Source organism: Manis pentadactyla, chromosome 1 (genome assembly GCF_030020395.1).
Source record: "Manis pentadactyla isolate mManPen7 chromosome 1, mManPen7.hap1, whole genome shotgun sequence".
In the NCBI taxonomy this organism is placed as follows: Eukaryota; Metazoa; Chordata; class Mammalia; order Pholidota; family Manidae; genus Manis; species Manis pentadactyla.
The window spans coordinates 29414098-29438678 of record NC_080019.1 but is presented as its reverse complement, the minus strand read 5'-3'; the positions used below and the strand labels follow the sequence as shown (position 1 = coordinate 29438678).

The following is a 24581-nucleotide window of genomic DNA, read 5'->3' as shown; positions in this document are numbered from 1 at the left end:
TGATTATTTTTAGAAGATGTTGTTTAGCCACCATGTGTTTGTTTTTTTCTTAATGTAATTGATTTCCAGTTTCTAAAAAGATGCTTGATGCAATTTCGTTTTCTTTGAATTTATTGAGGCTCTTTTGTGTCCTAATGTGTGCTCTATTCTGGGAGACCTTCCATGTACTCTTGAGAAAAATGTGCACCCTACTGCTTTTGCGTGGAATGTTCTGTATATATTTATTAAGTTCATCTGATCTAATGTGTTGTTCAGTGCTTCAGTGTCTTTATTTTCTGTCTGGATGAACTGTTCATTGATGTAAGTGGGTGTTAAAATATCCTAATATGATTGTATTTCTGTCTTTTTTCCTCTTTAGTTCTGTTAACATTTGTTTTGCATATTTAGGTTCTTCTATGGTGGGTGCATAGATATTTATAATTGTCATATACTCTTGTTGGACTGACCCCTTTATCATTATGTAATGTCCTTCTTTTTCTCTTATTACTTTCTGTTTTGAAGTCTATTTTGTCTGATAAAAGTACTGCTACTCCTGATTTTCTCTCCCTATTATTTGTATGAAATATCATTTACCATCCCTTCACTTTCAGTCTACGTATGTCTTTAGGTCTGAAATAAGTCTCCTGTAGGCAACATGCAGATGGGTCTCATTTCTTTATCCATCTGCCATCCTATGTCTTCTGATTGGTACATTCAGTCCATTAACATTTGAGGTAGTTATTGATAAGAATATACTTACTGCCATTTTATTAACTGTTTTCTGGTTGTCTTTGTAGTTCCTCTCTGTTCCTTTATTCCTCTCTTATACTCCTTTCTTGTTATTTGATGGATTTTTCCTTGTTATGCTTGGATTCCTTTTAAAATTTTTTTTGTGTATATATTAGAGACTTTAGATATGTGGTTATCAAAAGGTTCATAGATAGTTTCTTAGATACATAACAGTCTATATTAAGTTGATGATTGCTCTATTTCAAACACAATCTAAGAGTACTTCTTTTTATTCTTATTCCTCCACTACACTTTATGTGTAAAATATCATAATCTGCATTTTTTGTATATCACTTGATGGATTTTACTACTTTTTTTTAACTTCATATTTTCTAAGTAAGTAAGTGGTCTATTACCTTTACTGTGGGATTATTTTCACTGGTGAAAAGCATTTAGGCTTAAGAACATTTCCAGCTACAAAAGTTCCTTTAACATATCCTGTGAGTCAAATGCCAAAAAGACTTTTGAAGATTCTATAACTCCTTGTCTTCCTCTTTCTCTTTTTATTTAAACTTTTAAGAATTCACTTACAATAGGTGAAAGTATGGAAAAGTCTAGTTTTTTAAAATATAGATTTTCTTAAGTAAATAAAGAGATGAACAAATACTTAGCACTAGATATATTCCTTAACTATAATTTGTAATTAAAACAAGGAAATATATTTGTCTTTACAAAAACAGTGGCAACTTGTTAAGTTAATGTGTATCCACGCAGAATACTATGTAGCTATTTGAAAAGATGCTACTGTACAGGTGTATTTGTTATATGAAAGTTGTTTAGAATATTGTTATTCAAAACAGAAGTGTTTGATATACATACATAAAGAGACATATATATATATGTACATATATATATTTTTTTGTGCACAGAAAAACCTGGAATTATACATATTAATGAGTTAACTATTGCCTCTGGCTTGTTGGAATTATAAGTATTTAAAATGTATTCATTTTTTCTTATTTGTATTTGTAGAGTTTTCTCTATAATAAACATGCATTACTTTGCAATAAAAGCCAATAGATTTTAAATAAAAAGCCAGCCAATGATTTGAGATTTTACTGTCAAAGTGTTTGAAATGGACTGTGAAGAGAGCAGTCTGCACCAATCTGTCAGAGGAAAATCCAGCCTAGAGAAGATTTTCAAAGAGAAGTTCACAGATGAGCCCTTATGGTTCTTTGATATTTGATCTAGTGTCCCCCTGAGCACCCTTTAACTCCTCTTGGTTAGTATCTGTTGCTAAAAAGACAGGATTAGCAACCCACCTGCTCAGTACAGTAGTTTTGAATTAGGAGATGTGGAAATCAAGGGATTTTTTATAGATTCAATCCAGGAAGGCTTATTATTAATGTGTACTGATATTGATGAGAGATTTTTCAGAGATAGGCTAGAGCATAAAATAATTCAGTTAATGTTTGTAAAGTACCCTTTCTAAAAATATAGGTATTTATGAATTTAGAATGAGGGAATTTAACAGTATCTGAAAAAAACAATAACTTGATGCCTAGAAGCAGAGCAGGAGGAACCAATATTGCTCTGTTATAAGTTAGTCCTGTTACAGGCTAGTTCAGTTATAAGATAGTCCTCCAAAGCATCTAGTAAGGTCTTTTATCCTTCTTTACTTTCTTCTGATTCTTTGAAAGCATGGGGATTTTATGAATTCCCTACTTCCACTTCTCCATATGGCAATTTGCACTGAAACCTAAGGCTTCCATTTCCAGAGTAGAGCCACTTTTTTTTTTTGCTTTGCTTTTGCCAAGTTTATTTGAGTAGAACTGGGGACAGGGAGGCTCCACATCTAAAAGAAGTGTTGGGCCTCTTGGTGAAGTATGGCTTGTGCTAGAGATGCAGGATCCAGTGGGGCAGTGGGAACTTGATCTTGGAATTGTGGGGCGGCTCGACCACTGGTTGGCAGCACTTGCTGGCTGGGATCTCCTCCACCATCTGATCTGGGTTGAGTGGGCACGGGCACGGTGCCATAGCCCACGTCTTGGTAGCTCTGGGGTGATGCAGCCTGCGGTGGTCAGGTCCAGGTATGCCCAGTACATGTGGGTACCTCTGCGGAGTCAGGGCAGCCAGTGCTGAAGTTCTGTGGGATTCCTCGAACACCTGCCCACAGTAGATAATTGCCCCTAAATACTTCATCTTCTTCAGCTGAGACACAAAGTACCAGAAGCGGAACTTGGCAACAGTGTCGTGAGGTGCAAAGATTCGCAAATGATAGAGGGGGTGTTGTGCGGTGCTTGGGCTGGGCAGGCAGCGCCTCATTGCCTTGTGCTATGGCAGTGTGCCTGAGGCCTTCCCAATGGCACTTTCCAGAAACGGTAGCTTTTCCTGATCCAATCTTCTGAAACACTTAAAAGGTGCACTTTGCCCCACAGCTGCTGGAGAATAAAACGCTGGGCTTGTGGATGGTGCTGGCTGATGCGTGGGGTGTGAAAATGAAGGTAGCCTTTTGGAGAACTGTTTTATTTATGTGAAGTTTGGGAGAAATGTCCTCTTCAAACCTGTGGAGTACCATCTGTCTTTGGGTTTAAGTAATGATAAATCAGAGACTTAGGTGTGATAATCTCTGCAGTAAAACCTCACTTGGAATGAATTTCTCAGGGCACTGGTTCCCAATATGTTAACTAAAATCTACCTTGTATGCCAGTTTGTATTATTGTGCCTAATGCTCTGCTAGCTAGTGAGAAAAATGAAGATACTGTGTCTTATTTTGATGTTTATTCTTCATATTGCCTAGAATTGTGCTTTTCACCCTATTTAATACAGTAATGTTTACTGAACTGAGTCTGTCAAATAATTTCTTCTCTCTATGCTAATGAATAAAGCCTGTCAGCTAAAAAAAAAAAAAATCACTGGTTCAAAATCTTAAGGAAAGAAAGTCTGTATCAATTTGATCAAATGACACTTCCTTGAGCCAGCTCCTAAGTGTTTAGCCTGCAGTCAGTGGTTGATGCCTTCAAATAAGAAGTCAAAATTAAGTCTGGAAATCTCTTACTAGTAATTGGTTTAGAAAAAGGCATATGAATCCATACTGTTCAATGGACTATAAGGAAATCCAGTAAATGGTTTTTGAGAAAGGAACATACTTTTAAAGAAGGAGAAATAGTAAGAGATTGTTTATTTTTTTCTTTGAACATTACTGTATCTAAATGTACACTAGGAATTTTTGCAGTTGCCTTGGGGCTGTGTGCAGCCAGTCTGAGAGCAAAGGCACCAACCACTCTGAAGATAGTAGAGAGGGGAAAACAGAGTAGGTCATGGATTTTTCATCAAATCACTGAATTAAACAACCCTGCAGGCTGGACTCCCTCAGGAATTGTTACCATGTGATAGCACATATTTCCTTATTGTTCAAGCTGATTGATTTAAATTATTTTTTGTTATCTGTAGCTAAACGCATCCTGACTAATACATTGTCTGCTGTAATCTCAAGGAAGTTTGGAATATGGTTGTGTCCTAAGTACTTATAAGGATGAATGACAAAAGACTCCACCTTTCAGAGCTTGTGGGGGAAAAATAATCCTCTTTAAAAGAGATGAGGCAGTTTATTAAAGAGGCCCAGATGTTCTAAAAACCATCAGTGTATTATTTCAACCCAGAAGTTTGTATTTGTTTCTCCACCAGGATGTGGGAGTGTAGAAAGGAATAAGATTTAAGGTTGAATTTGGAGTTAGGAATTGGTCGATAAGTTAAAGGGACGGGAAGTAGACTGAGGAACTGATCATACTGATTAAAAATAGTTGATATATTCACCACTGAATTTTATAAGACATTTAGAGAAGACATAATACCCATTCTCCTTAAAGTTTTCCAAAAAATAGAAGAGGAGGAAAGACTTCCACACTCACTCAATGAAGCCAGCATCACTCTAATACCAAAACCAGGTAAAGACACCACAAAAAAAGAAAACTACAGACCAATATCCCTAATGAACATAGATGCAAAAATATTCAACAAAATATTAACAATCTAAATTCAAAAATGCATCAAGAGGATCATACACCATGATCAAGTGAGATTCATCCCAGGGACACAAGGATGGTACAACATTTGAAAATCCATCAACATCATAGACTATATCAATAAAAAGAAGGACAAATTCCACATGATCATCTCCATAGATGCTGAAAAAGCATTTGACAAAATTCAACATCCATTCATGATAAAAACTCTCAACAAAATGGGTATAGAAGGCAAGTACCTCAACATAATAAAGACCATATATAACAAACCCACAGCCAACATCATACTTAACAGTGAAAAGTTGAAAACTTTTCCTCTAAGATCAAGAACAAGGATGCCCACTCTCCCCACTTTTATTCAACATAGTGCAGGAGGTCCTAGCCACAGCAAACAGCTAACACAAAGAAATAAAAGGCATAAAGATTGGTAAGGAAGAAGTCAAACTATCCCTGTTTGCAGATGACATGTTTTACATAAAAAACCCTAAAGAATCCACTACAAAACCATTAAAACTAATATATGAATTCGGAAAAGTTGTAGGATACAAAATTAATACACAGAAATCTGTTGTATTCCTATATACTAATGATGAACTAGCAGAAAAAGAAATCAGGAAAACAATTCCATTCACAATTACATCAAAAAGAATAAAATTCCCAGGAATAAACCTAACCAAGGAAGTGAAAGACCTATACCCTGAAAACTACAAGACACTCTTAAGAAAAATTAAAGAGAACACTAATAAATGGAAATTCATCCCATGCTCTTGGGTAGGAAGAATTAATATTGTCAAAATGGCCATCCTGCCTAAAGCAATCTACAGATTCAATGCAATCCCTGTCAAAATACCAATAGCATTCTTCAACAAACTGGAACAAATAGTTCTAAAATTCATGTGGAACCACAGAAGACCCCAAATAGCCAAAGCAATCCTGAGAAGGAGCAATAAAGCAGGGGTGAATCTCTCTTCCCAACTTCAAGCTCTACTACAAAGTCACACTAATCAAGACCATTTGGTACTGACACAAGAACAGACCCATAGATCAGTGGAGCAGAATAGAGAGTCCAGATATTAACCCAAACATATATGGTCAATTAACATATGATAAAGGAGCTGTGGATATACAATGGGGAAATGACAGCCTCTTCAACAGGTGGTGTTGGCAAAACAGGACAGCTACATGTAAGAGAATGCAACTGGATTACTGCCTAACCCCATACACAAAAGTAAACTCGAAATGGACCAAAGACTTGAATTTAAGTCATGAAATCATAAAACTCTCAGAAGAACACATAGGTAAAACTTGCTTGAACGTAAACATGTGAGCAACATTTTCTTGAACATATCTCCTCGAGCAAGGGAAACAAAAGTAAAAGTGAACAAGTGGGACTATATCAAACTAAAAAGCTTCTGTACAGCAAAGGACACCAACAGTAGAATAAAAGGCATCCTACAGTATGGGAGAATATATTCATGAATGACATATCCCATAAGGGGTTGACATCCAAAATATATAAAGAGCTCATACACCTCAACAAACAAAAAGCAAATAATCCAATTAAAAAATGGGCAGAGAATCTGAACAGACAGTTCTCCAAAGAAGAAATTCAGATGGCCAACAGGCACATGAAAAGACGTTCCACATCACTAATCATCAGAGAAATGCAAATAAAAACCACAATGAGATATCACCTCACACCAGTGAGCATGGCCAACATCCAAAAGTAAAACAACAAATATTGGTGAGGATGTGGAGGAAAGGGAACCCTTCTACACTACTGGTGGGAATGTAAATTAGTTGAATATTGTGGAAAGCAGTATGGAGGTTCCTCAAAATGCTCAAAATAGAAATACCATTTAACCCAGGAATTCTACTCCTAGGAATTTACCCTAAGAATGCAGTTTCCCAGTTTGAAAAAGACATATGCACCCCTATGTTAATCACAGCACTATTTACAATATCCAAGAAATGGAAGCAACCTAAGTGTTCATCAGTAGATGAATGGATAAAGAAGATGTGGTACATATACACAACGGAGTATTATTCAGTCATAAGAAGAAAATAAATCCTACCATTTGCAACAACATGGATGAAGCTAGAGGGTATTATGCTCAGTTAAATAAGCCAGGCGGAGAAAGACAAGTACCAAGTGATTTCACTCATTTGTGGAGCATAAGAACAAAGCAAAAACTGAAGGAACAAAACAGTAGCAGACTCACAGAACTGAAGAATGGACCAACAGTTGCCAAAGGGAAAGAGACTGGGGAGGATGGGTGGGAAGGGAGGGACAAGGGGAATAAGGGGCATTTCAATTAGCACACATAATATGTGGGGGGGGCATGGAGAAGGCAGTATGACACAGAGAAGACAAGTAGTGATTCTATAGCATCTTATTACGCTGATGGACAGTGACTGTAATGGGGCATGTGGTGGGGACTTGATAATGGGGGATATCTAGTAACCACAATGTTGCTTGTGTGATTGTATATTAAAGATACCAAAATAAAGAAAAAGCAAAATAAAAATAAAAATAAAAATAAAAATAGTTGATGTGATTTATCATAATGTCCATGCTGGAAAAAAATGTGAACTCAGGAGAGGCCAGATGGAAGAACTGGAAATGGCGAGGCACCAGGGGATTTGAATGACGGTGACAGTGAGCAGGAATAGGAGTTGGAGTGATAGAAGCAGAGCAAGTTATCATTCGTCTTGAAACATAGGTTCAAAATATGGCTATAATATTTTAATTTATTTATTTACACAACAAATATTTCTAATGACTTACTATTAGGGCTTCTGGGATCAATTCTCACATATTTAGTAGTTTTGACTACTGTCAGTGGTTAAACCAGAGGCCACTAGCCACCAAAATATTAAAATTTTTTATTTGTGCATCACAATTAGGTTTCTAAAAGAGAACTTTTCAAAAAGACATTACAAGCTGAATCTTCCCTGGCTCCTGGTGGTGGCTACCCCATTCCAAAAGGAAATTTTTCATAGTATCTTGTCCAAGGTATTTACCTTGATTTTTAATGCATTAAGAATCCTTCATGCTTCATGTCAAAAATTAAAATCCCAAATTGGTTAGATTTTCATGTTACATATGGGAAACATATATTCACATCTTGCCATTTCTAACAACCTTCTCCAGGCACTCAAACCAATATTAAGGTTGGAACCCTGATCCGATGCCTAGAAATGAAAGCAAAGGATATTCACACCTACTTGATCTTAAGATACTTCCAGCTAATAATGGAGGGTGAGTTGTAATTTTTTTCGAATTTATTTCTGATCAAGGTGTTGCTGCCAAGTCGGTATAAAGGTAAAAAATATGAATCTGGGCTAACTCTTAAGTCCCAGGACTTATTGTCTAGAGCATATGTTGATTATAAAGAATCTACATTCTCTTATGTAAGAATTGCAAAACCGTCATCATCTTCAGATATATGGTGGCAGTGATGAAGTATGTGTGTTTGAAGTGCTGGTAGGAAAGAAAAACGTTAGATTTAAAAATGTACAAGTAAACTACTGGAACTTCTTGTTATAGTCATGTTGATGATACTGTTAATTATGCTTACAAAAACTAATTTTTGAGACAATAGCTTTATGACAGAAAATGGTATTTATAATTACTTTTGTTTTTACCAAGTTTATTCTTATGAACTTCTGAAAATGTGTATGTTAGTAGTGGATTTTCAAATTCCACAGACATTTAGAAATATTTTAAATTACAGATGACAAGAAATACACCAAATACAAGCACATTTTTATTTATTTATTTATTTACTTATTTATTATTATTTTTTTTTTCGGTGCTCAACACACTTTATTCTACTTGGTTCTCACAAATCAAGTGGTAGATTTTTTTAAATTAATTAATTAATTTATTCTGTTGTCATTAGTCTACAGTTACATGAAGAATATTATGTTTACTAGGGTCCCCCCTTCACCAAATCCCCCCCACAAACCTCTTTATAGTCACTGTCCATCAGCATAGTAAGATGATGTAGAATCACTACTTATCTTCTCTGTGTTGCACAGCCCTCCCCATGCCCCCCCACCACATTATACATGCTAATAGTAATGCCCCCTTTCTTTTTCCCCACCCTTATCCCTCCCTTTCTCCCCAGTCTCTTTCCCTTTGGTAACTGTTAGCCCATTCTTAGGTTTTATGATTCTGCTGCTGTTTTGTTCCTTCAGTCTTTCTTTGTTCCTATAGTATTTGGGTTTGAGGTGAGTCTCTTGTAAGCAGCATAGAGATGGGTCTTGCTTTTTTATCCATTCTATCATTCTGTGTCTTTTGATTGGTGCATTCAGCCATTTACATTTGGGGTGATTGTTGAAAGATATGTAGTTATTGCTATTGCAGGCTTTAGATTCGTGGTTGCCAAAGGTTCAAGGTTAGCTTCTTTAGTATCTTACTGTCTAACTTAACTCACTTATTGAGCTATTTTAAACACTGTCTGGTCATTCTTTATTTTTTCCCTTCTTATTCCTCCTTCTCCGTTCTTTATATGTTGGTTGTTTTATTCTGTGCTCTTTCGTGCTTCCTTTAACTGCTTTTGTGGGTAGTTGATTTTATTTTTTTGCCTTTAGTTAGTATTTGGTTGGTCTGCTTTCTTTGCTGTGATTTTATTTTCCCTGGTGACATCTATTTAGTCTTAGGAGTGCTCCTATCTAGAGCAGTCCCTCTAAAATACCCTGTAGAGGTGGTTTGTGGGAGGCAAATTCCCTCAACTTTTGCTTGTCTGGGAATTGTTTAATCCCTCCTTCATATTTAAATGATAGTCGTGCTGGATACAGTATTCTTGGTTCAAGGCCCTTCTCTTTCATTGCATTAAATATATCATGCCATTCTCTTCTGGCCTGTAAGGTTTCTGTTGAGAAGTCTGATGATAGCCTGATGGGTTTTCCTTTATAGGTGACCTTTTTTCTCTCTCTGGCTGCCTTTAAAATTCTGTCCTTGTCCTTGATCTTTGCCATTTTAATCATTATGTGTCTTCGTGTGGTCCTCCTTGGGTCCTTTCTGTTGGGAGTTCTGTACACTTCCATGGTCTGATCGATTATTTCCTCCCCCAGTATGGGGATGTTTTCAGCAATTATTTCTTCAAATAGTCTTTCTATTCCTTTTTCTCTCTCTTCTTCTGGTACCCCTATAATGCGGATATTATTCCTTTCAGATTGGTCACACAGTTCTCTTAATATTGTTTCATTCCTGGAGATCCTTTTATCACTCTCTGCATCAGCTTCTATGCGTTCCTGTTCTCTGGTTTCTATTCCATCAATGGCCTCTTGCATCTTATCCATTCTGTTTATAAATCCTTTCAGAGATTGTTTCATTTCCGTAATCTCCCTCTGGATGTCTGTAATCTCCCTCCGGACGTCTGTAATCTCTCTCCGGACTTCATCCCTTAGCTCTTGCATATTTCTCTGCAGCTCCATCAGCATGGTTATGAGCTTTATTTTTAATTTTTTTTCATGAAGACTTGTTAGGTCTATCTCCTTCTCAGGGTTTGCCTCTGTGATCTTGGTCTGTATCAATTTCTTCTGCCTTTTCATGGTGATAGATATATTTGTGGGGAGCTAGCACATGTGTTGGGTAAGAGAAAGTCCCTTCTTGCCAGTTTATGGCCTTCCTCTCCTGGGAGAACAGCAGCCTCTAGCGGCTTGTGCTGGGCAGCTGCATGCAGACGGGGCTTCTAATCTTGCCCGGCTGCTATGGAGTTTATTTAGCTCTGCAGTTGCTGTGGGTGTGGCCTGCCTCAGGCTGCTTCTCCAATATGGTGGAGTCGCGTCGAAGGGGGAACAGGCGGGAGGCTGTTTATTGTGGTGAGGGGCCTCTGAGCTGCACTGTGGGGGTTTGGGCACCCAGAGGTCCCCAGGATTCACAGCTGCTGGGCTAAGCGTCCCAGGGCGCTTCCGTCCAGCTGTGGGGTCCCTGTCCCTTTAAGACTTTCAAAAAGCACTTGCTTTTCTTTGTCCCAGGGGCGCTGGTTGTGGGGACCTGCTCATAGGTCTTACTATCCTGTTTCCCTGGTTTCCAGCACCTCACGCACGCACTGTGTCTGCGCTCTGGTGCGGATGGCCAGGGCTGGGTGATTAGCAGTCCTGGGCTCCCTCTCCCTCCAGGCTCTGACTCCTCTCCTCCCACTGGGAGCTGGGGTGAGGGGCGCTCGGGTCCTGCCAGGCTGTGGCTTGTATCTTACCCCCTTCATGAGGCACTGGGTTCTCGTGGGTGTGGATGTAGTCTGGCTGCTTTCCTGTGTCTTCTGGTCTCTCTTTTAGGATTAGTTGTATTTACTGTATTTTCAAAAATATATACAAGCACATTTTTAAAGAAAAATTATACAAGGTTTTGTGTGTAACTGTCTTCCAGGTGTCTCCAGAGCATTCTTTGATCTTTTCCTTTGATAGAATTTTCAAGCCCACAACTACATCACAGCAGTGAGGAGATGGTATAATTTCAAAGGTGTTGACAAAACCTTTAACTTATGCAAGGTTTTTCCCTCCCAGAAATTCTCTTAACTGCACTTGTATTACCTCTTTCTCTACCTGAACAACTCATATCCATGTTTCAATATCAGTTTCAATGTTATTCTCTGATAGACTTTCTTAATCCCATCCACTGAAAGTTGCCTTTCTCTGCAATGTAGAAAGTCTACATCTGCATTCTTGGGGATATTGCCCACACAGGGGTGAATATTGGCTCTTAAGGGTAAAACAACTTAGATATTACAATGGTTTGTGGCTGTCCAAAGCCCAACTTTACCAAATAAATTTTTTTTGAGAGGGCATCTCTCATATTTATTGAACAAATGGTTGTTAACAACAATAAAATTCTGTATAGGGAACTCAATGCACAATCATTAATCAACCCCAAGCCTAATTCTCAACAGTGTCCAATCTTCTGAAGCATAATGAACAAGTTCTTACATGATGAACAAGTTCTTACACAGAGAATAAGTTCTTACATGGTGAACAGTGCAAGGGCAGTCATATCACAGAAACTTCGGTTTGATCACGCATAATGAACTTTAAACAATCAAGTCAGATATGATTATTCATTTGATTTTTATACTTGATTTATATGTGAATCCCACATTTCTCCCTTATTTTTTATTTTTTTTAAATAAAATGCTGAAGTGGTAGGTAGATGCAAGATAAAGGTGGAAAACACAGTTTAGTGCTGTAAGAGGGAAAATGTAGATGATCAGGTGTGTGCCTATAGACAAAGTATTAATCCAAGCTAGACAAGGGCAACAAAACATCTACAGATGCAGAAGATTTCTCTCAAAACAGGGGGCGTGAGGTTCTAAGCCTCACCTCTGTAGATGCCCAGTTTCTCACCTGATGGACGCCCTGCGACTGTGCCTGTCTTAGGTTGTTCCTCCCTTGAGGAATCTTACCCATCTCCGGCTAACCAGCCATCTTCTGGGGCCATACAGGGAAACGTAAAGTTGGTAAGTGAGAGAGAAGCAATATTCATTGAAAAGGTTAGCTTTTTACTTCTTTGCAGATTTATGCTCTGTGGCTTCTATACCCAGCATTTGTCTTGAGGTATCTTTACCACTTGGAAGAATTATGATACTCGGTAATTTTCGATATGAGGCACGAATTCTACTAAAGGGTTGTAATTAGGAAGGAAGAAGAAAAGCTATAGAAGTAGCAGATGGAAGAAAACATGGGAAGATTGATTATTTCTTTGACATAACTTCTTGTAGAGTAATATAAGCATGTATAGGTTTTAACAAACTGCTAATTAAATTGTGTGCACACATTAACAGAATAGGAATACAGATACATAACAAAGCAGACCTACAATTGCCAGCCATATCCAGTGAAACCAAGAAAACGAGTTAGGTACCCTAGACATTTGTGAAAACTTATCAATAATATGATGGATATTGTCTAACTGAATATGAATAGTTTGAGAAAATTATGACAAATTAAAATAACACATTCCTGGGAACTGTTCACATCCCATATGTTCTTTTAAGAGTAGATAGTCTATAGTCGCACGATTTTGGAGCAATGCAACTTGCACTTCTAATTCTTGTTTGAGTTCTGACAATATAGAACCAGTCAAATTTGTTGTTTTAGTGTATGCACAGGCCAGCTTAGATATCTCCTTCTTCATTCCAGTGATAAGTCCAGGAACCAGCGGGATGAATGCAGCTACAACTGCAACAGCGCCAGGATATTTGTTGAAGTGTTTTTGATGATCATCTTCCGGAGTGATTCTTCCAGTGGATGTTGATGTTGGAAGTTCTTCTTCATATCGTATATTAATTCATTCTCTGGGTAGCCAAATTAGGCTTTGATCCTCTGTATAAACACAAACAAACCCATTGCCCACACTTTTATATGACCTTCATACCATTGTGAAGAACCTATTGGAGACCATCACAGAGGAACTGCTTTTTTTTTCAAGAGAAAGGAATATTATCAGAAAAATGTACTTCCATAGCTGATCATCCGACACCCTTTAAAAGATCAAAATTAAGGATATGTAAAGCATGCATTAGTGTTGATTTGCAGTTAATTTTATCCTATCAGGGAGTAATCCGCCCCCTTTTTTTTGTTACAATTAATCTACAATTACATGAAGAATATTATGTTTACTAGGCTCTCCCCTACACCAAGTCCCCCCACACAAACTCCATTACAGTCACTGTCCATCAGCATAGCAAAATGTTGTAGAATCACTACTTGTCTTCTCTGTGTTGCACAGCCCTCCCCTTTCCCCCACCCCCCACATTATACATGCTAATCATAATACCCCCTTTCTTCTTCCCCACCCTTATCCCTCCCTACCCTCTTATTCTCCTCAGTCTCTTTTCCTTTGGTAACTATTAGTCCATTCTTGTTCTGTGATTCTGCTGCTGTTTTGTTCCTTCAGTTTTTCCTTTGTTCTTATACAACATATATGAGTGAAATCATTTGGTAATTGCCTTTCTCCACTTGGCTTATTTCACTGAGCATAATACCGTCTAGCTCCATTCATGTTGTTGCAAAATCGTACGATTTGCTTTCTTCTTATGGATGAATAATATTCCATTGTGTATATGTACCACATCTTCTTTATCCATTCATCTACTGATGGACACTTAGGTTGCTTCCATTTCTTGGATATTGTAAATAGTGCTGCAATAAACATAGGGGTGCATCTGTCTTTTTCAAACTGGAGTGCTGCATTCTTAGGGTAAATACGTAGAAGTGGAATTCCTGGGTCAAATGGTAAGTCTATTTTGAGCATTTTGAGAAACCTCCATACTGCTTTCCACAATATTGAACTAATTTACATTCCCACCAGCAGTGTAGAAGTGTTCCCTTTTGTCCACATCCTCACCAATATTTGTTGTTTTACTTTTGGATGTTGGCCATGCTAACTGGTGTGAGGTGATATCTCATTGTGGTTTTAATTTGCATTCCTCTGATAATTAGCAATGTGGAGCATCTTTTCATGTATCTGTTGGCCATCTGAATTTCTTTTTTGGAGAACTGTCTGTTCAGTCCCTCTGCCCATTTTTTAATTGGATTGTTTGCTTTTTGTTTGTTGAGATGCATGAGCTCTTTATATATTTTGGATGTCAAGCCTTAATCAGATCTGTCATTTACGAAAATATTCTTCCATACTGTAGGGAACCTTTTTATTCTATTGATGGTGTCCTTTGCTCTACAGAAGATTTTCAGCTTGATATAGTCCCACTTGTTCATTTTTGCTTATGTTTTCCTTGCCTGGGGAGATTTGTTCATGAACAAGTTGCTAATGTTTATGTCCAAGAGATTTTTGCCTATGTTTTTTTTCAAAAAGTTTTATGGTCTCATGACTTACATTCAGGTCTTTGATCCATTTGGAATTTAGTTTTGTGTATGGGGTTAGACAATGGTAAATTTTCATTCTTTTACATGTAGCTGTCCAGTTTTGCCAGCACCATCTGTTGAAGAGACTGTCATTTCCCCATTGTATGTCCATGGCTCCTTAATCAAATATTAATTGACCATATATATTTGGGTTAATATCTGGAGTCTCTAATCTGTTCCACTGGTCTGTGGCTCTGTTCTTGTGCCAGTACCAAATGGTCTTGATTACTATGGCTTTGTAATAGAGCTTGAAGTTGTAGAGTGAGATCCCCCCCACTTTATTCTTCTTTTTCAGGATTACTTTGGCTATTCAGGGTCTTTGGTGTTTCCATATGAATTTTTGAACTATTTGTTCCAGTTCGTTGAAGAATGTTGCTGGTAATTTGATAGGGATTGCATCAAATCTGTATATTACTTTGGGAAGGATGGCCATTTTGACTGTATTAATTCTTCCTAGCCAAGAGCATGGGATGAGTTTCCATTTGTTAGTGTCCTCTTTAATTTCTCTTAAGAGTGACTTGTAGTCTTCAGGGTATAGGTCTTTCACTTCTTTGGTTAGGTTTATTTCTAAGTATTTTATTCTTCTTGTTGCTATTGTGAATGGAATTGTTTTCCTGATTTCTCTTTCTATTAGTTCATTGTTAGTGTATAGGAAAGCTACAGATTTCTGTATGTTAATTTTGTATCCTGCAACTTTGCTGTATTCCAATATCAGTTCTGGTAGTTTTGGGGTGGAGTCTTTAGGGTTTTTTATGTACAATATCATGTCATCTGCAAATAGTGACAGTTTAACTTCTTCTTTACCAATCTGGATTCCTTGTATTTCTTTGTTTTGTCTAATTGCCGTGGCTAGGACCTCCAGTACTATGTTAAATAACAGTGGGGATAGTGGGCATCCCTGCCTTTTTGCCAAACTCAAAGGTAAAGCTTTCAACTTCTTGCTGTTCAGTATGATGTTGGCTGTGGGTTTATCATATATGGCCTTTATTATGTTGGGGTACTTGCCCTGTATGCCCATTTTGCTGAGAGTTTTTATCATGAATGGATGTTGAATTTTGTCAAATGCTTTTTTCAGCATCTATGGAGATGATCATATGGTTTTTGCCCTTCTTTTTCTTTATGTGGTGGATGATGTTGATGGATTTTCGAATGTTGTACCATCCTTGCATCCCTGGGATGAATCCCACTTGGTCATGGTGTATGATCCTCTTGATATATTTTTGAATTCGGTTTGCTAATATTTTATTGAGTATTTTTGCATCTACATTCATTATTGATATTGGTCTGTAATTTTCTTTTTTGGTGTTGTCTTTGCCTGGTTTTGGTATTAGGGTGAAGTTGGCTTCATAGAATGAGTTTGGGAGTATCCCCTCCTCTTCTATTTTTTGGATAACTTTAAGGAGAATGGGTATTATGTCTTCTCTGTGTGTCTGATAAAATTCTGAGGTAAATACATCTGGCCTGGTGGTTTTGTTTTTGGGTAGTTTTTTGATTACTGCTTCAATTTCTTTGCTCATAATTGGTTTGTTAAACTTTTGTGTTTCTTCCTTGGTTAGTCTTGGAAGGTTGTATTTTTCTAGGAAGTTGTTCATTTCTTCTAGGTTTTTCAGCTTGTTAGCCTATAGGTTTTCATAGTAGTCTTTAATAATTCTTTGTATTTCTGTGGAGTCTGTTGTGATTTTTCTATTCTCATTTCTGATTCTGTTGATTCTCTTTTTCTCTTAATTAGTTTGGCTAGAGGCTTATATATTTTGTTTATTTTCTCAAAGAACCAGCTCTTGATTACATTGATTTTTTCTATTGTTTTATTCTTCACAATTTTGCTTATTTCTTCTCTGATCTTTATTATGTCCCTCCTTCTGCTGCCTCATTTGTTCTTCTTTTTCCAGTTTCGATAATTGTGATGTTAGACTATTCAGTTGGGATTGTTCTTCTTTCTCTAAGTGTGCCTGGATCGCTATATACTTTCCTCTTAAGACTGCTTTCACTGAGTCCCACAGAAGTTGGGGCTTTGAGTTGTTGCTGTCACTTGTTTCCATATATTCCTTGACCTCTATTTTAATTTGTTCATTGATCCATTGATTATTTAGGAGCATGTTGTTAAGCCTCCATGTGTTTGTGAGCCTTTTTGTTTTCTTTGTACAATTTATTTCTAGTTTTATGCCTTTTGTGGTCTGAAAAGTTGGTTGGTAGAATTTCAATCTTTTCGAATTTACTGAGGCTCTTTTTGTGGCCTAGTATGTGGTCTATTCTGGAGAATGTTCCATGTGCACTTGAGAAGAATGTGTATCCTGTTGCTTTTGGATGTAGATTTCTATAGATGTGTATTAGGTCCATCTGTTCTAGTGTGTTGTTCAGTGCCTCCATGTCCTTACTTGTTTTCTGCCCAGTGGATCTATGCTTTGGGGTGAGTGGCATGTTGAACTCTCCTAAAATGAATGCATTGCATTCTGTTTCCTCCTTTAATTCTGTTAGTATTTGTTTCACATATGCTGGTGCTCCTGTGTTGGGTGCATATATATTTAGAATGGTTATATCCTCTTGTTGGACTGAGCCCTTTATCATTATGTAATATCCTTCTTTATCTCTTGTTACTTTCTTTGGTTTGAAGTGTATTTTGTCTGATACTAGTACTTCAACCCCTGCTTTCTCCTCTCTGTTGTTTGCATGAAATATGTTTTTCCATCTCTTGACATTTAGTCTGTGCATGTCTTTGGGTTTGAAGTGAGTTTCTTGTAAGCAGCATATAGATGGGTCTTGCTTTTTTATCCATTCTATTACTTTGTGTCTTTTGATTGGTGCATTCAGTCCATTTACATTTAGGGTGAGTATTGAAAGATATGTACTTATTGCCATTGCAGGCTTTAGATTCGTTGTCATCTAAGGTTCAAGGTTAGCTTCTCTAGTATATTACTGCCTAACTTAGCTCGCTTATTGAGCTGTTATATACACTGTCTGGAGATTCTTTTCTTCTCTCCCTTCTTATTTCTCCTCCTCCATTATTTATATGTTGGTTGTTTTATTCTGTGCTCTTTCATGTTTCCTTTAACTGATTTTTGTGTATAGTTGATTTTATTTTTTGCCGTTACTTAGTATTTGGTTGGTCTGCTTTCTTTGCTGTGATTTTATTTTCTCTGGTGACATCTGTTTGGTCTTAGGAGTGCTCCCGTCTAGAATAGAACCTCTAAAATACCCTGTAGAGGTGGTTTGTGGGAGGCAAATTCCCTCAATTTTTGCTTGTCTGGGAATTGTTTAATTCCTCCTTCGTATTTAAATGATAATCGTGCTGGATTCAGTGTTCTTGGTTATAGGCACTTCTGTTTCATTGCATTAAATATATCATGCCATTCTCTTCTGGCCTGTAATGTTTCTGTTGAGAAGTCTGATGTTAGCCTGATGGGTTTTCCTTTATAGGTGACCTTTTTCTTCTCTCTAGCTGCCTTTAAAATCCTGTCCTTGTCCTTGATCTTTGCCATTTTAATTATTATGTGTCTTGGTGTTGTCCTCCTTGGGTCCTTTCTGTTGGGAGTTCTGTGTACTTCCGTGGTCTGATCAATTATTTCCTCCCCCAGTTTGGGGAAGTTTTCTGCAATTATTTCTTCAAAGGCACTTTCTATCCCTTTTTCTCTCTTCTTCTTCTTCTGGTGCCCCTATAATGCAGATGTTGTTCCTTTTGGATTTGTCACACAGTTCTCTTAATATTGTTTCATTCCTGTAGATCCTTTTATCTCTGTCTGTGTCAGCTTCTATGCATTCCTGTTCTCTGTTTTCTATTCCATCAATGGCCTCTTGCATCTTATCCATTCTGGTTATAAATGCTTCCAAAGATTGTTTCACTTCTTTAATCTCCCTCCGGACTTCTGTAATCTCTCTCCGGACTTCATCCCTTAGCTCTTGTATATTTCTGTGTATCTCCGTCAGCATGTTTATGATTTTTAATTTGAATTCTTTTTCAGGAAGACTGGTTAGGTCTGTCTCCTTCTCAGGTGTTGACTCTGTGATCTCTGTCTGCCTCAAATTTTGCCTTTTCATGGCAATAGATATAGTTTGCAGAGCTGGCATGAGTGATGGCTGATAGAATGTCCCTTCTTGGTTTGTGGCCTTCCTCTCCTGGGAGAACAGCGACCTCTAGTGGCTTGTGCTGGGCAGCTGTGTGGAGACAGGGCTTCTGATTCTTGCCTGGCCACTATGGAGTTTATCTCTGCTGTTGCTGTTGGTGTGGCCTGCCTCAGGCAGCTGCTCCAATATGGCGGAGCCTCGTCAGAGGGGAAAATGGCTGGGAGGCTGTTTATCTCCATGAGGCGCCTCTGAGCTGCCCTGCTTCCAGGGGCTTAGGGTGCCTGGAGTTCCCCGGAATTCCTTGCTGCTGGGCTAAGTGTCCCAGGAAGCTTCTGTACAGCTGTGGGGTCCCTGTCCCTTTAAGACTTCCAAAAAGCACTCGCTTTTCTTTGTCCTTGGGGCACTGGCTGCAGGGACCTGCTCACAGGTCTTACTGTCCTGTTCCCCTAGTTTTCAGCACCCCACACATGCACTGTGTCTGCACTCTGGTGCGGAATGCTAGGGCTGGGTGTTCAGCAGTCCTGGGCTCCTTCTCCCTCCCTGCTCCAACTCCTCTCCTCCCGCTGGGACTTGGGGTGAGGGGTGCTCAGGTCCCGCCAGGCCAGGGCTTGTATCTTACCCCCTCTGTGAGGCGCTGGGTTCTCACAGGTGTGGATGTAGTCTGGCTGTTGTCCTCTGTCTTCTGGTCTCTCTTTTAGGAAGAGTTGTCTTTGTTGTATTTTCAAAAATATATGTGGTTTTGGGAGGAGATTTCTGCTTCTCTACTCATGCTGCCATCTTGGCTCTGCCTCCTCCCCAATAATGTCAGGGGGAGGAGGCAATTAGGAAAAAAGATGTCTAAAAAGGCTCCATAGAGGGGTGATAATGAGCAAAAGGTTGAAAAAGACTGCTTTATTTTAAGAAGTACTTGACATGTTCTACTTCTTCCTCACTATAACCTGTATATCTCCAGGGGGCTTGAACTATTTTTGTGTATGTAACACTGTACTGAATTCATTGTTTACAACAAATGAAGTCTATAAGTTCTTTCAAGGCAGCGTCCATGGCTTATTCATGGTTTATTTCCCATATGTGGCCCTTTTTCCATTTGGACTCAAAAAACAACTTTAATTTCAACTCAAACTCTGTATCTTACAACTCTCAAAGACTGGCTGTTCCCCCTTTTCCAGTGTAGTTACGTGAATAAATAGTTGTAAATTCCTTGGAGGAAGGCCTGGAGGGATTGCTACCATGTATCTTTGCTATGGGATTGAAGGGTTCTTGTTCACAGGGTTTTAGCCTCCCTTTCAGTCATTGAGTTCCAGATGGGAAAATTGGCTTCAATTGTGAAACTGGACAATGAATCCTGACTTTGAACTGGGGCAGCTGCCCTCAACTTTGTGATTATCCATCCTTGATTTGGATTGTATAAACCTATGCTGCCCAGGATGGTACCTACATATGATTTTAAAATTTCAAATCTATTAAAAGTAAACAATTATATTTACAGATAACATTTCCAGGATCACTCATTTCGAAGAGCCCTCATTCTGAGAATCTCTCTGTTAAGTTACTGCCAGAAAGCAAAACCTCACATTGGCCAAAACTGTGAGATTTTCCTGTTCACTTTCAACTGAATTGAGAACTTTCAGCTGGCAAAGAAGAAATTTCTACCCTCTGCCCTAAACTGAGTCCTCCTTCTGGCAGCAAAGCCACTGGCTTTTAACCACCAAGCTTAGGGAAAAAGGGGAGACACCCAGCCAAGAATGTCCTAGCAGTTTGTTGATGTAAATGCTCTTCAATTTGTTGCCTGCCTTTGGTAAATTTCAATGCCATAAATTCATTGCTTTTGAAATTCCCCCTATACCCCCTCCTGGTTTTATATTATTAATTATTATTTGGAGAAAGAAAGTACTGGTCTTTTCATGAGCTCCAAATCAGAAGTTCCTCCAAGGATATGTTTTTAGTTGGTACAGCCATTAACATGTAGTCATCTCTCAGTAAACACTGGTTTATAGTATCATTCATCCAAGTGCCTAGTAGGAAAATTAAATTGAATCACATCACTTTTCTGGTAAAACCTTTTAAAACTTACCTGCTTACCTTTCTCAGACTGGAATGGTCTACCAGGCTACACATGATCTGATCTGGGGGTGGCAAAGGAGGAGGATGGTCATAAGACAAAATATAGATCGATCTGTTTTTTACCTTCCTATTACTGAGTGCCACTATATTTACTTTATTAAAAGCAAAATACTTGTTAAAAATGAATTTAAATTAAATAAACTATCCCATTCTCCCCACTCCGCTCGCCTCCGGCCGTACTTCCTGGAACGGCCTGTGCTGCTCCGTCTGATCCTGCCGCTCGAGCCTGACCGCTGGCTCTTAAAACGCCAGACACCGTTTCGCTCTGGTTCTTTCCACTTCTTGCTCCTCTGCCTGGAACATTGTTCCCTGACACGTCTACATGGCTCACTCTCTGTCGCTTCCCATCACTGAGTCTTTTCCTGAACACATAATATGAAAGACGAACCACCCTCCTGCCCAGCGCTCCTCTACTTTGCTTCTTCACAGCCCTTATTCCATCTGGAAAAAATAGGTATTCTTGGGCCGTCTACCCCAGCCTAACGTGAGCTTCTTGAGGGAACCAAGGACAACTGCAGTCTTGACAGCTAAGTCATGCCTGGTGCATCCTAGATTTTTATATATTTATTGAATGAATGAACTTAAGTTTTACTTAGCAAGGTAAAGAGAAATATAACATAATTGAAAGAGAGAGCCATAAAGAAGATAAGCCTGAACCTTTACCTCTTTACCAGTAACCCTTCTCCAAGTAAAAATGCTTGGGAATGGGGTTATACTTTCAGGATTTGTCTCCTCGTCTCTCACAGTCACTACAAATGTGGATTGTTAACTCAATGGGATGGAGGAGAAGGGAACTTTAAAAGGATAGTGAAAAATTTTTGTCATGAGGAAAGTTGCTGCTATGTAAACGTTAGGCAAATCTTATGCATGTACTTAACTTGCGACACCTGCATTACTTACTGTTGTGCTGTGAGGTCAACAGATATTCCCAAATTTCTGCAATCCAGAGCAGCCTCTGCCTAATTACTGGAAGGTCCCATGGAAATCACATCTCCTGAGGGGAAGGGTTTAACAATAATAATAAAAATGTTGATAATACTAGCTAACATTTATTTGAAATTACTGTGTGCCGGGCACTGTTAGAAGCATTTTACATGCATTACCTTATTTAATTCTTGTAAGGACTCTATGATGCAGTTGCTGTTATTACGTCCATTTTATTTGTGAAGAAACAGAAGCACAGAGAAGTTATTTAATTGATATCAGAGCATAAAAGTTAAGGTCCAAAATGAGTGGCACAAGCATTTAGTGGGGGGATGGGTGAAGTAGGTTAAGGGAAAAAATTTAGTGAGCTTAGGAAAAAAAAGAATTTAGTGCTACTGGACACAGAAGAGATTGTTTGAACAACAGTAACATTATTCTCAATAATAATAGAAAATAATTTCCTGTCCTTCTCCCAGGAAAACTTTCAGATCCCCAGAGCCACGCAGCTATGGCCCAGGGACCCAGAGAATCCATTTAGACCAGTGGTTCTTCCAAGGGGCTATGCTGCCTCCCAGGGGGTGTTTGGCAGTGTCGGGAGATATTTTTGATTGTCACAGTGGGGCTGGGGAAAGGCGGCATGCCTACTGGTATTAGTGGGAAGAGGCCAGAGGTGCTGCTAAACATTCTGTGGTGCACAGGACAGCCTCCCCAAAGAATAATCTAGCCCCAGATGTCTATTGGTCCAAAGTTGAGAAATTCTGCTCTGGACTCTCTCGTTTGCTCTCCCTTTTGAATCAGCTTTCTCTCTTTTGACATCTCTGGTCCTGTAACTTTTCCTAACTTTCTCTCTTTTTGGACATCCTTCAGATTGCTGTTTCAGTGGGACCTGTGGCTTGGTTATGGTTTTGTAAACGTTAGAATGCTTCTGGCTCACAGGTAACAAGAATTCCTGTTACCTGATAACAGGAATAGCTGCTCAAATGGGCTTAAACAATGAGGAAATTTATCACACATGCCCACAAGACTATAGGTTGAATGGGAATGAATAGCAATGATATAATCAGAGCTGAGGTAAGATTTATTTTTGTTTCTGACTAAATCTGTTTTTCTCTTTTCCACTGTTACTTGGCTGGTTACACTGGTTTTTTTCATGGCAATGCATCCAACAGTAAATGGGGCAACCACCTTCATTGCTGGTATGCAGTAGGTGACAAATACAAAACCCTCCTCCTTTCTCTAAACTATGTAATGGATCCTTCATTCTGACTGGGTCTGATGCATACCCACCTAGACCTAATATTTGGAGGGGTTTGCTGTGTACAAACTGGCTTACTTGCAGGATCTGTCACTAGAGCTCAGCATAGGGTGGGTAATTAAAATCTGGTTGAGGAAGGAGGAATGCGGGGAATGGATGCTGGACAGGTCACCAGCTGAGCCCACCATATGCCTGCCCACTGTCTTGGAGATGTTTTTTGTTCTAGTCTCTGCAGCCAATGGGCCAATTCCACCCTCCCTGCCTGGATTCACGCCCATGGCTTCTGAAATCACAGCCCTGCTATCCCATCTCATTTTTCACCAAACCCAGAAAGAACACTCAGGTTATATGACACTTGAGTGTGTCAGAGACTTATTTGGGCAGTTTTTGTTTCCAAAGCAACAGATTCTCAAATAAAAAATGATAAGAAAGAGGACTGGGATTTCTAGGAATCATGGAATAGTACATAAAACCCTTTCAGGAAAAAAGATTTTTGTTTCCTTTCATAAACTAGGGCAATGGATTTATTGTAGAAATGGCCAGATATTTTTTCACGTTGTATCAAATTCAGTCACTTTTGTGCAGGACATTTTAGGGTATGTATCCTGTCCTTACAATAAACTGTGACCCAAATGTCCTGATAAGCCTGTTTTATTGAAGAGAGCTTGTGCTTTTAGGCAAGAATGGAAGTCTGACTAGGTGCATAGCAAGTCGAAAAAGAGGACTTAAAACAATGCAGTCTTTTCTTACATTTTGTTAATGTAATGAAGCTTTTCTTACGTTTTGCTAATGTATTGGAACTTATTTCCATTTGGCTTTTAGACTCATCACATCCATCCTTGTTTTATCACCATATCACTTTTTTCTGTGTGTCTGTGTCTCAAATTTCCCTCACCTTTTTCTTTTATAAGGACACAAGTCATTAAATTTAGGGCCCTTTCTAAACTCTGGATGATCTCATCTCAAAATCTTTAACTTCATTAAATCTGCAAAAACCCTTTTTCCAAATAAGCTCACATACACAGATACCAGTGTTAGGATGTTAGGATCTGGAATTTATGTGATACAATTCAACTCACTACACCATCTATGTACGGCTTTAAAAAAATTCTTTCTACATAAAAAACACAAATTAAATTATATATATTTATATTAAGGATGTGATTACAGAAGCAAAATAAAGTGAAGAGTTGAGTTGCCTGGAAAATTTTAATTCATGTGGCTGAATATTTTAGGCCAAACCTACTTTGAACATTTGTATCATGTTCTGAGTGGCCTCTCTTAGCCTTAAAGAGATGGATGAGAAAAAGATAAGGTAATAATAACTAGGAGCTGGGGAGACATCATTAGAGAAGACAGCGGCAAGGCTTTTCAGACTCAAAAACATTCTGGTGGCCTGGTGACATGTGAAAATGACTGCCAGTGCTGCAAAATAAGTTGAACCTGGGTTTATTTTTAATTTCTTACAGTCTAGAATTTGTGCTTTGACCTATAATTCTGCAATTTAAGATATTAATTGGAGTGAGTTATTTGGTTAACTTTTATTGAATTCTAGATGTTCAATTAGAAGAGAATCAATAGGTGTATTTTGCTCTTCTTTACTAGCTTCTGTTTGTCAA

At 38.4% G+C, this 24581-nt stretch overlaps 1 pseudogene; it reads right to left on the bottom strand.

The window, feature by feature from the left end:
- Nucleotides 1–2526: 2526 nt before the first annotated feature.
- On the bottom strand, nt 2527–23240 carry LOC118913624 (60S ribosomal protein L18a-like; annotated as a pseudogene).
- Between the last annotated feature and the right edge of the window lie 1341 nt (nt 23241–24581).